Source organism: Protopterus annectens, chromosome 1.part1, assembly GCF_019279795.1.
Source record: "Protopterus annectens isolate FY-2018-M chromosome 1.part1, PAN1.0, whole genome shotgun sequence".
NCBI lineage: Eukaryota > Metazoa > Chordata > Ceratodontiformes > Protopteridae > Protopterus > Protopterus annectens.
Window position 1 is genome coordinate 953,208,539 of NC_056726.1, and position 15,370 is coordinate 953,223,908.

The following is a 15,370-nucleotide window of genomic DNA, read 5'->3' on the forward strand; positions in this document are numbered from 1 at the left end:
CCTCAAATAAACTAGAAGTTAAATGTTGCTCTGAAGGAAAAGTTTAATGTGACAAGCAATTAAAACATGGTAGAAGTGCTCTAAAATAAAAAAAAAATATTGTACAGAATACAAAATATTTTTCTTCAAATTGAGAGATTGGAAGGTAATCCCCAATGGGGAACTTGCATGTCCAGCTTTGATGAAATGCTAGCTGACCCGTGATCACTTACACCTTGGAAAGGAGCACACTCGTCGTCAGCAAGACAGTTCTGAACTTTTTTGCCTTTATATTGCTTCCCTTGTGCATGGCAGTGGTTAAGGCATGTGAAAGTTGCCCTAAGGCTTTAAAAGCTGTCTGGCTAGTCCAATCTCTTTGTGGGATGTCCCATACAGGTTAGGCAACAGCAGAAATGACCTAATCATGTACAACTGGTAGAAGATCACAAACCTGCGCTAAGGTCATGAGTGTGTGTGCGTGAATGTGCGAGTGAGTGCGTGTGTGTCAGAATGTCATACAAGCATATCCCTTGCCACAGGCTGGGGAACACATCCACTGTGAACTCATCCTTACTTGGCTACAAGAAGCAACAGAAGAGCATTGCACTCTCCAGAGTAGTAAATACACAGATCCCTGAAATACTCTACCTCTGAAAGATCCAACCTAAGTACTTTCTCTTTAATCCACAGCTCCAGAACAAGGCCGGAACAGCAGCTCAGAGAGTCTCACATGAGAATATAAACTGTTTACTGTTTCTTTTAATCTCTCCCTGTTATAAGAGCATGACTGCTCTGTGTGGGACTTACAACTATTGGCCCCTTGCTTATTTTGATATCACACTATAGACGGACTGAATCAGAAAGAGCCACAAATGCTCTCTTGGTAAAACTTTCAGGGTAACACTAAATGTCCACACCTCTGCTCCTATTTAGCAGTGAGAGTACAATGGACACACTCTAGATGCTAGACTACAGGTATCTGCAAAGTGGGAGCACTTCAGTCCACACTGGTTCGATGTGCCTGTTGAAAGTCTGTGGGCTGTAGTTACAATTTTTGGAAAAGAAGAACTGAAATATGTAACAAGCTTACCATAATAGCTGATGTTTTGTATGACCACTAATGCAATGACTTTTGGGAATTCAGCTAAAGGTGAGGTTGGACATCCAGGTGACTTCCAAAGATGTCCTTCTGTATCACTGTTGCAGTATTATTTACTATGGGGGTCTCTTGTCCAGGGCTGCCCTACATTTGGCCAGTACATCAAAGCCTTATGATCTTGTATGCACTGTACATTACACACATGCTCCCGACACAGGACATAGGCCATAAAAGTGAGGTATGACTACAGTTACCCAGAATTTCTCAGCCGCCTGTCTGAACGCCATTATTACTCATTGGACTGAATGCCTTGTTGCTATGCTGAATACCTAACCTTCGCACAAATGCCCCATTGGGGTTACTTTTCTTCGCTTCGATATTGTATTTTATTTTGCTTATCTAGAGTTCATGTCATCCAAGAGGGAAAATGTTAGTGTGGGAGGCAGATTCCCCATAAAGATAGTCATGAACAGTGTTTCGTTTGTTTAGGACCACCATAGCTGTTTTGTAGCATCTGAAAGGCATTTCTGCCCAAGACATTCAGAAGCCATTTATCTTCTCTGGCCATTTATCTTAAAAAGCAGTGGCTTAAACAGTTAGCCCATAGTAACATGGTGGAATCCATTAACCCAGAGATACTACCGCTAAGGTGGCTAAGAAATCTTGGACAGATTTTTTTAGCTGTCCAGCCTCTATCAGACATCCCTTTAGAAGTGGGTAATAGCTCTGTAGGCCATTTTGTGTCTACAGTGGATTCCTCTAATGTAACACCATCAGAGGCTGGCATGAATTTTTTCCACACATCCTCTGAGGTTTGCAGGCATCGGCTTAAGACATCAACAGGGTAACACTACTGATTATCTCGGAAGGTCCTAGAGGGAGTCCACAGATACTGGTCAGGGAGGAGTTGCTGGGTACTCTTACTGAATCTTGCCAATGGTCAAAACCTCTGGTATTTGTTAGGGCTGATGTCTCTTTCAAGAAAAGACAAAAGAAGAAGCATGTTTTGGCCCATCCCAAGGAATCCTCAGAGGAAATGGCAAGAGTTCACTCAGGGCTAGTTTTCTGCCGTGATGGCTCTGAAGCCTACTCATAGGACTTCAGTGCCTGCTCCTCTTTGAATCTCTACTCCTTCTAAATGGCATAGGGAACTGGATTCCTCTCTTTTTGAGAAACTTTCCTTTGGGGACACAATTGCTAGGATGATGGAATATTTTAAATGGGATTCTTCTCAAGTGTCTGATATTTAGAGGAGATATTATGAGCTGCTTTGGGTGGTTACTCCTAAACCATCTGCAGTTCCTCCTGTGTTGGCTGCTTTGTTAGACACTTTCATTGGTGCTTCCAAGTCTCCTGATTCTAAGCTTCCTGCTCCTCAGAAGCCTGATAGGTTCTATAAGGTCCCTGAGGATTGTCAATTTTTATTTTAGTGTCCTTCTGCTGATCCTGCTGTGGAGTCAATCTCTTCTGACAAACCTTCCAAGTTCTTGCCCTCTTCCAAACTTTTCCTTTCTGATAAGGACAGTAGGACAATGGAGAGGACTGGGTAAGAAGGTTTAGACTGCTTCTGCTTTGACCCTTGGGGCTACTAATTACCAGAACCACAAGATTAAGTGTTCTCTGGCCTTGATTGCACAGGCTTGTCAGGTTATTTCTGACCTCCCTGATTCTGAAGACAAACCTTCTGCCTTTTCTATTTTAGATTCTACTTCTCAAGTGGCTTGCCACTCTATCAAGTGTAGCTATGATGCTACTTATGCTTCTTCCAGGGCTGCAGCTTTTGGTCTGTCATGAGGCATTATTCCTGGGTTTGTTTCCAGTCTTTGCCTGAGGACATTAACATCAAGTAATTTGGTGTTCCTTTGGATAATAAGCATTTTGACCTGTTTAAGTCTCTTCAAAAGAAAGGCAAATCCTTCCAAGACCTTAAAAGTATTTTTATTTCTCCAATCCCTAAGTTCCTGAGGAATTATCATTCCAGATTTGCTTTTGCCCCAGGCAACCCCACCAGGATTCCAAGGGCAGGAATGGAGGTAGGAGAGCCTCCTCTGCTAAGGCTTCTCAGACTTCTGTGACCCAGAAGCCTCCTTTATCTGATAAGCCTGCTTCTCTTTGATGAGGTTCCTTTGTCCCTTCAGCTTTCCCTGTCTTCCAAATTGGCTTCTAATCATTTCAGACTCTTGGGTTCTTTCTATCACTAGTCAGGGTTACTTCATAGCATGGAAGTTTCTCCCTCCTTTTTCATATATTCCTTGACCTCCTCTAGAGCAATTTCCTCATTTCCCATAAGTGCTAGGGTCCCCTGGTGAACCAAGTAACCATTCAACCTATTCACGGTTCCCAAGTGGGAAAGGGTTTTTATTCCAGGATGTTCCTGGTTCCTTGAAAGGAGAGCACTTGGAGACTTATTTTGGATTGCTCCCTGCTCAACACCTTTTTCAAGGTCCACCTCTTTTCAGATGCTTACTCTTCAAACCCTGCTTCCTCTCTTACTACCCAAGGCTTTTCTGGTGTTCTTGAATCTGAAGGATGCATATCTTCACATCCCTATTCATCATCTTTTCAGAAAGTTTTTATATTTCTCCGTTTCTTCCTTTCATTTTCAGTTCTCTGCTTTGCCCTCTGGCCTCTCTAGTACCTAGGGTATTCACAAAATGCCTAGCTCCTGTAATTGCTTTCCGCAGGCTCCGAGGAATTCAGATTTTTCCTTATCTAAATGACCTGTTTCTTCAGGCACCTTCTCCCAGTCACCTGATACAGGATCTGAAGTCCAACATCTCTATTCTTCAAAGCCTCGGGTTTACTATCAACTTCCAAATGTCCTTCCTGACTCCCTCTCAGGAACATGTGCATCTGGGATGCAGTATTCAGACAGTGCCAGTGTTGGCCTCTCTTCAACCTCCAAAAGTTTTGTCATCGACAGCCTTCATTCAATCTCTTCTTCCTCTGACTGCCATTCCAGCCAGAGTGTTTCTTTGGGTCCGGGGATTCATGGCCTCTTCTATTTTAATGGTCCCTCTAGCCAGACTGCATATGTATAAGCTTCAATGGTACCTCAAGTTGGTTTGGCTGCACCATTGCCACCCTCTCGATTTCACTGTACCTCTCCTTTCTAAAGAAGGAATTTGAATGGTGGATTCAACAGTCTCCTCTCAATCCAGGCCTGCCCTTAAAGCTTCCAGTCCCTTGTTAAGAATTGTTCACGGATACCTCAGACATGGGGTAGAGGGCTTCATGTGGTCACTTGAAAGTTCAGTCTCTGGTTCCCCTATCAGAAGTCAGACCATATCAACATCAAACAGATGAGAGCTCTGATTCTGGTCCTTCAAGCTTTCACCCCATGTTCTCTCTAAGACCCTTCAATGTGTACACAAGCAACACTACGGTGATATGGTACTTCCACAAGCAGGGAGGCACAAAATCTTACCTCCTCTGCAGGACGGCTCTTCAGGCTTAGGAGGTGGCTCTCAAGTTATTGGTTAATTCTTCAGGCAGTATATATTCATTCACAGCACAATCTAGTAGACTCTCTAAGCAGGTCCAAATACACGCTCATGAATGTATGCTTCACAGAGATGTATTTCTGGAAACTGTCCATCAGTGGGGTGTTCTTCAGGCAGATCTTTTTGCCTCTCCTCTGAGCAGGCAGCGACTTCTCTTCTGTTCCAGGGTGCCAAGCCATCTGGCATGGAAGATGGATGCCCTTTTCTCTTCCTTTGAAGGGGGGGCATTTATTTATGCTTTCCCTCTCCCTCCTCTACTTCCAAGAGTCCTGCAGAACACTCAGCTGGACTCTCTAAAAATCTTGCAGATTCCATTTTGGCCAAGACAGAACTGGTTCCCTCTCTAAATGCATCTGGCCAGGGGCAATCTCCACAAGTTAACACACCAACTGGACTTCCTCATATAGGGCAAGGGGTCTCTCATCCATCCTCACTTGCCCACTCTTCAAATGACACTGTGGGTGATACGGTTTTGATCCCTTTCAGACGCCTCTTTTCTGAGGAATTGCTCATGATTTTACAGGAGGCAAGGAAGTCCACAACCAGAAAATCTTACATGTCCAAATGGAAAAGATTTTATGCCTAGTGCCATGCTTGCAACTGGGACCCTTTTTCAGTTCAGGTCCCTTTGGTCCTCTGTTATTTGTGCCAGTTGCTCCAGTTTGGCTTGGCCTTTTCTTCTGTGAAAGCCCATTTGTCAGTCATTTCTGCTGGTCTGCCCTTGAATCCTCCTTTGGCTTCTTGTTTTGAGGTCAAACATTTTCTTAAAGGCATCTTGCATCTTAGGCTTCCAAGGAAACCTATTTGTCCTCCTTCAGACCTTAACTTTGTTTTGGAAAAATTGACTCAGGCTTCCTTTGAGCCTGCAGATTCTGCTTCTTTGAGACACTGTACCTGGAAGACTGTTTTGCTGCCTAGCTCTTACTTCTGCTCAGAGGATTTCTGAGCTCCAGAACCTTATGGCCATTCCTCCTTTGTTTTTTCACAGGGACAGGGTATATCTTCATATTAATCGTTCTTTTATATGCCCAAGGTAGTAAATGAGTTGTGTTTGAATCAGTCAGTACAACTCTTCCTTCTTCCCTTCTCCTCAGTCGGCTAGTGACAGGGTCTTGCATACCTTGGACTTGCACTGACAGCTCAGGTACTATTTGAACAAAACTAAAGTCATTCACAACTTTGACCAGCTTATTGTTTCCTGTCATACCAAGACATTGGATTTGGCTGTTTCTAAGCAAACCATCTCTTCCTAGACATCCAAGGCCATTTCTTTCTGTTATCCTTTTCATGGCAAATCTTTGTCTACTGTTAGAGCTCATTCCACTATGACTGCTGCTTCTTCTGATGCTTCCTTCAAGGGGTTGAACACCAATCCATCCTTGAAACTGTTACTAGGTCTTCAGTGCATAACTTTACTAAGCATTATAAGTTGGATATGGTTTCTGGGGCCAGAGCACTTTTTGTTAGAACCACTATGTATGGGTTTGCTGAGGGCTCTTCTCAGCCTTCCACCTCCCATTCTATTGTTGAGATTTTTTACTCTTTCAGTGTACAATGAAGAAGGCTTATAGCTGAAACCGGTATGTCTTGCTAATAAATATTTTTGATTCTCTCATCATTGTGCTGGCCTTTTTTGTTTTTGTACCCTGAAATCAAGGCCATGTTAGTCAATGCAGCTCTTATAGATAAACTGTGGTCTAACCTGTCCCATCAATTACTTTATGTGAAAGGCAATGCAGAAGGTAATGCAATGATTTAACCATTTTGGAACTGGTACTGGTTCAGCTCCAATCCTCCCACAAATTTAGGAATAAAGAAAGGGTTTGTAAGTAAAGAGACTCTTTACCTTTATAAAACTTGAATGAATTTTTGCACAAAGGCTTGCAACTTAGAAACCTTCCTGGATCAAATGTCAGCTAGTAAAATGACAGTGTTTATGCGAAACTGTTATATTGGTAGCAATGAGGTTAACAGTTGATCAACTAGCAAGCAGGCTGGTGCCATAAATAAATGCACCTTCACTGTAGAATAAGCTAACTCTGCTGACACAGTCTGGACAAGAATTATAAAACCACAGGCCCTTCCCACCAGACTGAGCATTTCATTTCTCCATTAGCACAAAAGGGAAAAACCCAAAATCTTTTTCATGTAGTTAACTAGGACTTCTTTGTACTAGGTATCCTAGCCTCTCTCATGACCGTTAGCAGATCTTTAGAAAACAGGCTCCAAAGTTGGTAGGGTTAAATAACTCAAGCCATTAGTTTGAGAGTCTGCATATTTGGGTTTAACTAAAACCATATGACCTGATTAAGAGGTGCAAAAGTTGAAGCAGGACTATAGCAGAGCTAATCCAACCAGGGTCTTTGGTTCAAGACTCTGAAAGGTATGAGATAAGCTTTTCATCAAAAGGGAAAAAAAAATCCGGTATTTGTGCATTATCGCAACCAGATTCTAACCAAGTGACTGTCGCTATCTTTTCTGGTAGGCCTTCAAGCTATCATTTTGTCTGGGTAACAAAATCCAATTTTTTTAGGCTGTACTGTTTACAAGAGTAATTACATTAGGAAGTGTAATGGAAATGATGGAAGCAATCGGTTGATCGTTTCTTCTTCTGTGCTGTAAATGTTACTGAGATGGCTGTCAAAATAGATTGAAAACAGTGTTTTCTCGTTGCAGCTTGTATGTAACCAAGCAGAATACTTTTTGCGTGAAGCTGAAGCTGCAAAGGAAAACAAATGTTTTAATGTTTTAAATGTATATTCACAGAGATCACTGTAACACTTCCACCACAGTAGTAGCAGTCAACAGTTTTCCAAGCCCTGAATGCATGCCAGGTTTCTTACCGCAGGGAGGTGAATAACCTCAGCAGCCATGCTGCTGCACTGTTACGAGTGCGTGGATAGCGTAGAAACTGAAATGGTACCAAATAATTAATCGTTAAGCACCATAGAAAATCCCAGAAAAGTAATTGAAAATCGGTGGCATGCTACAGTAATGAGGCAAAAGGACATGTTTTTCAATCACGAAGGCCAAAATGCTCAACGTGTATGCTACTTTCAAGCGTCCAGGCACCTGTACGACCTTAGAAAGGTGAAACTAAAATGCTCTTGGCCTTGCATGTTTAAATGTGGTACTTTCACTACTTTCTGCAAACCATACAGCCTGCTCATTCCATAACACTACAGCACTTTTAGTTTCTGTCATGCTGTTTGTCTATGTGCACCATGCCAAACTGCATAGTGAGTCATTTAGAATCTGGCTGCGATAATACGCAAGTACCAAAAATCCTTTATTTAAATTCTGCTTAACAAATTCAAATTGCACTTACAGTGACTTGTGTGGTAATAGTTTTTTGGAATTTTCTGTTTTTTTTTTTTTTTTTGCCCAAGGTTTAGCCAAAAAGGAGGTCTGCATTTTTAAGTTTGTTCTGGGACTTTAGTCTTGTTGGTTTGTTTACAGTTGTGTGAAGATTGCGTACTACTGCAAGATTTTAGCATTATACTGCACTTCTATTTTCAAAAATAGAAATATATGTAAAAGGCTCTTTGTATTTTAAACCCAGCCTGGATTCTCAGTCTCCTAGCCTCTTTCACACTTGTGAAGGACTGTGATTCTCCTTCCAGACTTGAGCCTCATTTAGGCATTCATTACAGTGTTACTGGTAAATTTCTGCAGAGTCCCGTGCTTTAGTTTGTAGTTTGACTGCAGCAGTGGCAGTATTGTGAATTCTGTTCCAAGCTCCAGTACTTTTTACACCTGTATATACCTGCTTAAAGTTGCATTCCAGTGCCTTTCTGTTTACCATGCTAATGGATTTTAACCTGTTCTATGAGTCTGACCCACTCCCCACTCAGACATTAAACTAAAAGTTTTGGAAATTCTAACCATAGGACTACAGTTTCAATTTTCTTGTTGCGGTTTTTAAAAGGCTGTCTCTCTGGTTTCTGACCATTATGGTAACCTGACTTCCAAAGTCCCTCACTCCCCTCTTTCACTGCTATTGTCTACTGTGTAACCTATTTAAGCACTTTCCCACCCATTGTTTTCCATATAAATGCCCATCCAGCAAAACCAGTACTGCACCTGAGTAAGCCTCCCTGCTCATTTCCCCACAGCTCTCATCTGCTTGGCGCCTTCACCACACTCCAAGGAGGTCCTAAGTTAATCCTGCTTCATCCTTTGCAGACATGAGATTCATTTTGTTTTGCACTTCAGTTAACTCTTTAGAGTGCTACTGCTTTATTTCTTTAATTTTGCCTTTAAATCATTCTAAATGTCCCTAATACCTAAAACCATCTGTCAAGATAGGTAGTTTAAGTTTTGTTGTAGCATTATACTGGCAAGCAATCTTTCTTAGTGTTATTACATCAAGAAGTTATCAGTTCCCTGTACAGACACAAATACCCAGAAAGTAAAATTTATCTATAAAACTTCCCTTAGAACTGAAACCTGTAACTCAGTGTGGCTAAAACAATGCCACTGAGCAGAGACAATCTTAGAGCATCTAGTCTGCAAATTAAACTGCTATACTATCAAATCCTCACATGATCTAACCTAGTGTAGTGCCAAACCCACAGACCACCCAAGGAGACCTCTTAAACCCAGTCTACGACATACAGTAGCCCACCTAAATACAGGTGCAGACAACATGGATATGCAATTTCCAAATGTCTCCTTAGCCAGCTTGGTAGATATGGGCATCCTGAGACAATACAGAAATTGTCTCATGTCAACAGACAACTATTTAATCCTTAAGGAAATAGAGTATGCGAAAGATGCACTGACGCAATTTCAATAGAGTCAAAAATCTTGCATACAAACAAGGATGTCAAGAACATCCACACCACATCCACCACATATAGTGTCCACAACACACACAGACCAACCTATGCTAAGGACAAAAAAGCAATCTTTCAAAACCTCAACCAACCTATGCTGAGGACTAAAAAGCAATCTATCCAAACTTCAAAAACCTTGTAAGCCTATAAATGGCAATGCCTATCTTCAGCAATCTCTAAAACACTCACCAAAAGCAACACCAAATACCACACATCCGCCTACACCAACAGGACCCCCAAGGGCAAAGACCATAAGGCAGATCAGCATATTACCCAGAACTCTTTTCATAGGAGACTCCATTCTACAATACACAGATGCCTCACTCAGCTGACTAAACAAGACGATGATAACTGTTAGCTGCTTATCTGGAGCCAGGTTCCAAGTTACACATGAACTCAAGTCACTATACCACAAGTACCAGTATGATTCTATCATACTCCATGTAGGCGTTATTGATCTGAGACATATTTCCCTAGATTATATGAAGATATACATTGTTGATCTCTCACTATCATCTCTTGGATCTGCCTTTTTAGCTGATTCTTATTACAACTACAGTAGAGTCAACTCTGAGACTGGCTGAATGGGCTTCTTCAACGGAATCAAAAACACCTACTGTAATCCCTATGCACAAAGGGGGTTGCAGCCACAAACCCTAAGAACTACAGACCCATTAGCCTGACCAGCCTCATCTACAAGGCCATGGAACAAATCATCATGGACCTTATTAACAAAGATATAGGAAATCTTCAAGTGCTCAACCCCACCCAATTTGGCTTTGTCAAGGGGAGATTGTGCCTGTTAAACTTGGACTTCATTGAGACAGTCACCAAAGCCCTAGACGAGGGCAAATCTGTGCCTATAGCCTACCCAGACTTGGCCTAGGACAATCCCCCACTCAGGCATCACTGATAAACTTACCCAGCTGGGTATCAACCCATATATTGTCAGGTGGGTTGCAAACTGGCTCACTAATCGAACTCATACAGTCAAAAGAGGGGACTCCACCTCCTCCAGCAGACCCATAACAAGTGGTGCTCCACAGGGATCGGTTCTGGGAGCCCAACTGTTTGGAATCTACTTCTCCGAAGTACAGACTAAAACTAAAGGACTGTGCTGAGAAAGTTTGCTGATGACTGCAAACTGGGAGCAATCATTGAAACCTCCTAGCGATGTCAACATCCTGCAAGAAAGTCTTACACAGACTAATGACTGGTGACAAAATCATGGTCTTAAACCTAATGCAAAAAATGCATCATCATCCCCCTTTGGCAAGGATGAAGTTCCTGTAAACTGCCACATCAATAGCAATACAGTAAGCACACAGTCAGTGATGAAAGATCTGGGCACAAAGTTGACAGCAACCTTAACTTCGATCACCATGTCGCCACAATGGAAAGGACATTTTATATTGCTCATCTCATAAGTAAGGGGATTGCCTCCAGAAAGAGAGAGGTCATAACCCCCCTGTACTCTTCCTTCATCAGATCAATAATAGAGTACAATGCTCCCCTTTGGTATGTTCCTTTCCAAAAGCCTGCAGCAACTGGAAAGACCACAAAGGTTCCTTACAATGAAAATCAGGGTCTTCAAGATATGTCTTATGCGGACAGACTGAAATCATTTTTACTTTACTCGGTGTCATACAGACTGCTCTGAGGTGATCTGTGCCTTGCATAAAGAGCCATCTCTGGCCCAACTTAAATGGAAGTGCTGCATATTCACAAGTCAAATGGCATACGGGTCACTCACTCAAAGGTCATTAACCTGGTATGCAACATCAACAGAACCTGCTGGAGACACAGATTTATCTCACAGAGGTTGCCCCACCTTTGGAACAAACTTCCTATTTATGTTAAAGGCCCTCATTGGCCCTATTTAAGTGTAATTTGGATTACTGAATAAGTAACTGGAAATTCACTCCAGGGATTCCACCTCTCTCTCTCTCTTGGACAGGGACAACAGGTGCTAATTTTAGTGTCCGCTTGAACCAGACTCCACTGGGATCACTGGCTGAACTTGGCTAGGCTTTTAAGTGCCCTGGGGCCATTAGCCTAGCAACTTCCTATGATCACATATCAAAGGTATCTGTAGTGGAAAGATCTGAAGCTCAGGGGGCTTCTCTGAAAGAAAAACACATGTATGTCTTTAAGTGATGGCTCCATCATAAAAATCTCTATTCTGGGCCTGGAAACTCTTCCGCTTCCTTTCTTTTGAAGGAACAGCTGTCATTCATAAGTGAGCCTTCCCTCTCCCAACTCCCACTTTTTGCACACACCTCCTCCCAACAAAATCTAAATCCCTTCAGAGGATGACTAATAATATGAATGTGTAGTGAGGCATTCCTTAGATGCAGGGTTGCTATCAGGGAGTGAGGGAACAATAGGAGAGATAGGGCACAAAAGGTCAGTATCTTGAACTTTGGGATCTCTAGAAATTTGTTAAGTCTTGAATGGTTGAAGACACACCTCCAAGGACCATCTTTTCAAGGTATTAGAAAAGCCTTTGAGTAAACCATGTACTCTCCTTCCCTCATGGAAGCTTCAATACTGTATTCTGCAATACTATGTATCTGACAGCAATTTCTTTAGTAATGATGGCATCAGACATCTTTGGTCTTTTTGCATAAGCATCACTCCTTGAAATTACTACCACATACAAAGTGCAGTTAGCATCTCTGGGATAAGATCTGTACCATACATTTTCCCTCTATGATTTACTTCCACAAAAAAAAGTGTGTGTCCAGGTCCCTACTGGGTATCTGACACCTGTACAAACTTTTACTCTCTTTTTCAGGGATCAAAATACTATACTATGGCATATTCAAATGTACACCTACAAAATCTCAAAACCACAAAAATAACAACTAGCAACAACCTAAGCAATTTCGAGGTTACAAAACAAACAAAAAAACTGAAAATCATCACCAAAAAAGGTACTTGTCTACCAGCTTTAAATTTCTGACCGACCCCCTGAAATGAAAGGAATGCCAAGGAAAGAGCACATAGCCATTATTGCTTATGGTAAAAAAAAAAAAAGAATGAAGATGGCATGGGATAGTTCCCCTTGATATATATATCTTATAAGACTGAATGTTGCCGCGCAACCTGACTACTTACTTGGAGTTTAATGATGCCCCTGAAGAGCAGTCATCAGTCAAGGGAGAATGGAATGATACAAAGTTCTGGATGTTGGGCAAGCCATTACACCTTATCCACGGCTGGATTCCCAAAGATTAGGAATACAACAATAATCTACATAATAACTTACTAATTTTGGGACTAAGATTGTGGTATCTCAGAACATTTTCCCTACAAAAGGCACACCAATCTCTCAGTTACTATATACAGACAGTAGGAGTGTGGGGGAGCTATGTAAAGCCCATCAGCAAAAATGATTTAAAAGCATATCAGTGAATTTTGGAATTTGCTGCTTTTTGTCAGAATCTCACTTCAATTTTCAGAGTGTCAGGACTTGCAATATTGAGACAGCTGTACAATGCAGTGGCCACGCAGACCACAGCTAGCATTTAGCTATGTTACCTAACAGTTTGTTCCTACAATTGCAAATTAATTTCAAGCAGCCTTCAAACATTTAATATACAGACCCTGAACAGCAAGTACTAGAGACGTAAAACCAGTCATAACCCCATCACCTGACGCCACTGGATCCTGAACGGGCTGGTGAGTTACTCAAGGAAGGAATTAACTTGCCCTCCAGCTGACTGACGCCAAATACAATTCACAGGAAAAAGCCAGTTGGCTAAAAGCCTTATTCAGTTGAATAAGGGATGGGTGGTGGTGATTACAACCTGGGAGTATATCTCTATGTGGAAGCAGGGGTGTGCTTTCTTTCAACACTTTATCACTGACAAAAGAAGAAAGAAGGCAAAAGCTAAAATCCACCCTATTAAAGTGGCTCAGTGAATCTGGAGATCAGTGAGACATTTTATAAGAGTCAAAGGTCTACATCCAGGACAGCTGGACTGTGAGATAGTTTGCACTCAAAAGTTCAGTTCTTGTAACAATGTAACAGCTGAGACTCTGGCTACAAAACAGGCTTTCTTTTTGTTCCCCATGTAAGAAAATTTCAGTCACTGCCATCCTCCTGACAATGACACAGGTCATGAAAATACTCCCTCAAACATTTGCAGGTATCTCAGATGAACCAGGGACACTCATGGCAGTACTTTACCTTGTCTCCCTATGAGATAAAATACACAAATGTAAGTGTAGGTATTAACTTAGTGGCCACAAAGACAACTACTTTATTTCATAGGTTCATAGGTAGGTACTAGGCTATCTGCCCGAAGGCATTTATAAACCTAGCCAGACTGTGCTGGCTTTCGCCACCCCCCTTAGATTACTTCCCTGTGCCTCTGTCCAGCACATCCACTGAAGTGATACCCAAGGTAAACTTTGTTTCCCATCCACTCGTCAAGATTTCTTTTGAACAGTGTTAGTGAGGAGCTCTGCCTAACGTAGATTGGGATCTTGTTCCAAAGCATGAGAAGTCTCTGGGACAGGAATCTATCCCTTCAGCATGTCCTACTTATTGCTGTGGTGAGGTTTAGATCCCTAGAGTGTGTGGCTCGCAGGGATAAGGTTTGCTTTAGGTGGAGCATGTCCATCAATTCTGGGTTGGACATGGCCTTGTATGTCAGGCAGAGATCACCTCTGAGTAGGTGGAATGCAACAGAGTACAGCTGTAATTTCTTCAATCGAGCTGCAGAGGCCTTCTGTTTGAGGCCAGTGATCCTCTTGGTGAGGTACTTCTACGGTCTTTCCAGCTGTTGCAGGTGTCTTGTAAGGTACATCCCAAATGTGGTATTGTACTCTATGATGGGTCTGATGAGTAGTGGGGCACAACGACCTCTTTTTATCTAGATGCGAACCCTTTTGTGATTAGGTGGGCCACGTAGAAGGATTTTCTAACCACTTTGGCAATGTGATTATCAAAGGTGAGATTATCTATTTGGGTCCCCAGATCCCTTGTTACGTCTTCCGTATTTTGGGGACTACCACCTATGTGGTAGTTTGTGGGTACTTTGTTTTTTCCAAAGGGGATGACTATGCACTTTTTGGCATTTAGCTTGAGGCCATGATTTTGACACCAGGTATCCGTCTCAGTGAGACCCTTTTGGAGGATGTCTGTGTCAGCCGGAGAGTCAATTACAGCCCCTAGTTTGCAGTTGTCTGCGAACTTCCCTTCTAAACATTAGGCACAACAACTTTCACCAACATGTATCAGGATCAAGACATGTAAGAGTGGCAGAAAAGATATGTGGAGGCTCAGCAGTGTAAGTGGCACTATGACATCAGTATGTTAGCAATTGGAATGCATGTCTACGACTGTGAGATCTACAAAAGGAAAACAAAATAACAAACCATGACTAAAGAAAAGGTGAACCCAATCGTTGACCCATGAAGGAAGGTCCTTAATGCTAGATATAATGTTATTTTTGAGGTAAGACATCAGACTGAAGCAAACATATATCTAAAGGACTGAATAAAATAATTAATGAATGTTGCTTATTACCATACTAAAAAATTAGGGGACTTTTTTATTTCCAAAAATGGAAAGACTGATGCCCCAATGTAATTCACAAATTCAGGAAACAACATTGTTATGTAAAGAAGAAAAACTGGACCATAGCAGTGTGGCAGACAAAGAAATAAATTCAGACAAAATACAAGTTTTACTTGAGTCTAAAAGAAGGAAACTGGCAAAAAAATGCCTCATCTTTTCTTTGCAGAAGATATCTGGAAAATGTCATGGTTAGAAATAAATGGAAAGCAGGAAGGAACAACAGTCCCTTTCATGCTGACAGATGTGCAACATATCTAGCAATACATTTACGGCAGTCCCAGTGGAATGAGTTGGAAATATCAAATGGGAGAACTGCATGTACATCAGATGTTCTTTTAATATGAACTACTGAAGAAAACAG

At 41.8% G+C, this 15,370-nt stretch overlaps 1 protein-coding gene across 2 annotated transcripts in view; it reads right to left on the minus strand.

Annotated features, from left to right (window-relative positions):
* The window catches only part of ADAM17 (ADAM metallopeptidase domain 17), a 2,408,764-nt gene that overhangs the window by 1,390,854 nt on the left and 1,002,540 nt on the right, over positions 1 to 15,370 (minus strand). The gene's annotated exons all lie outside the window — the stretch shown is intronic.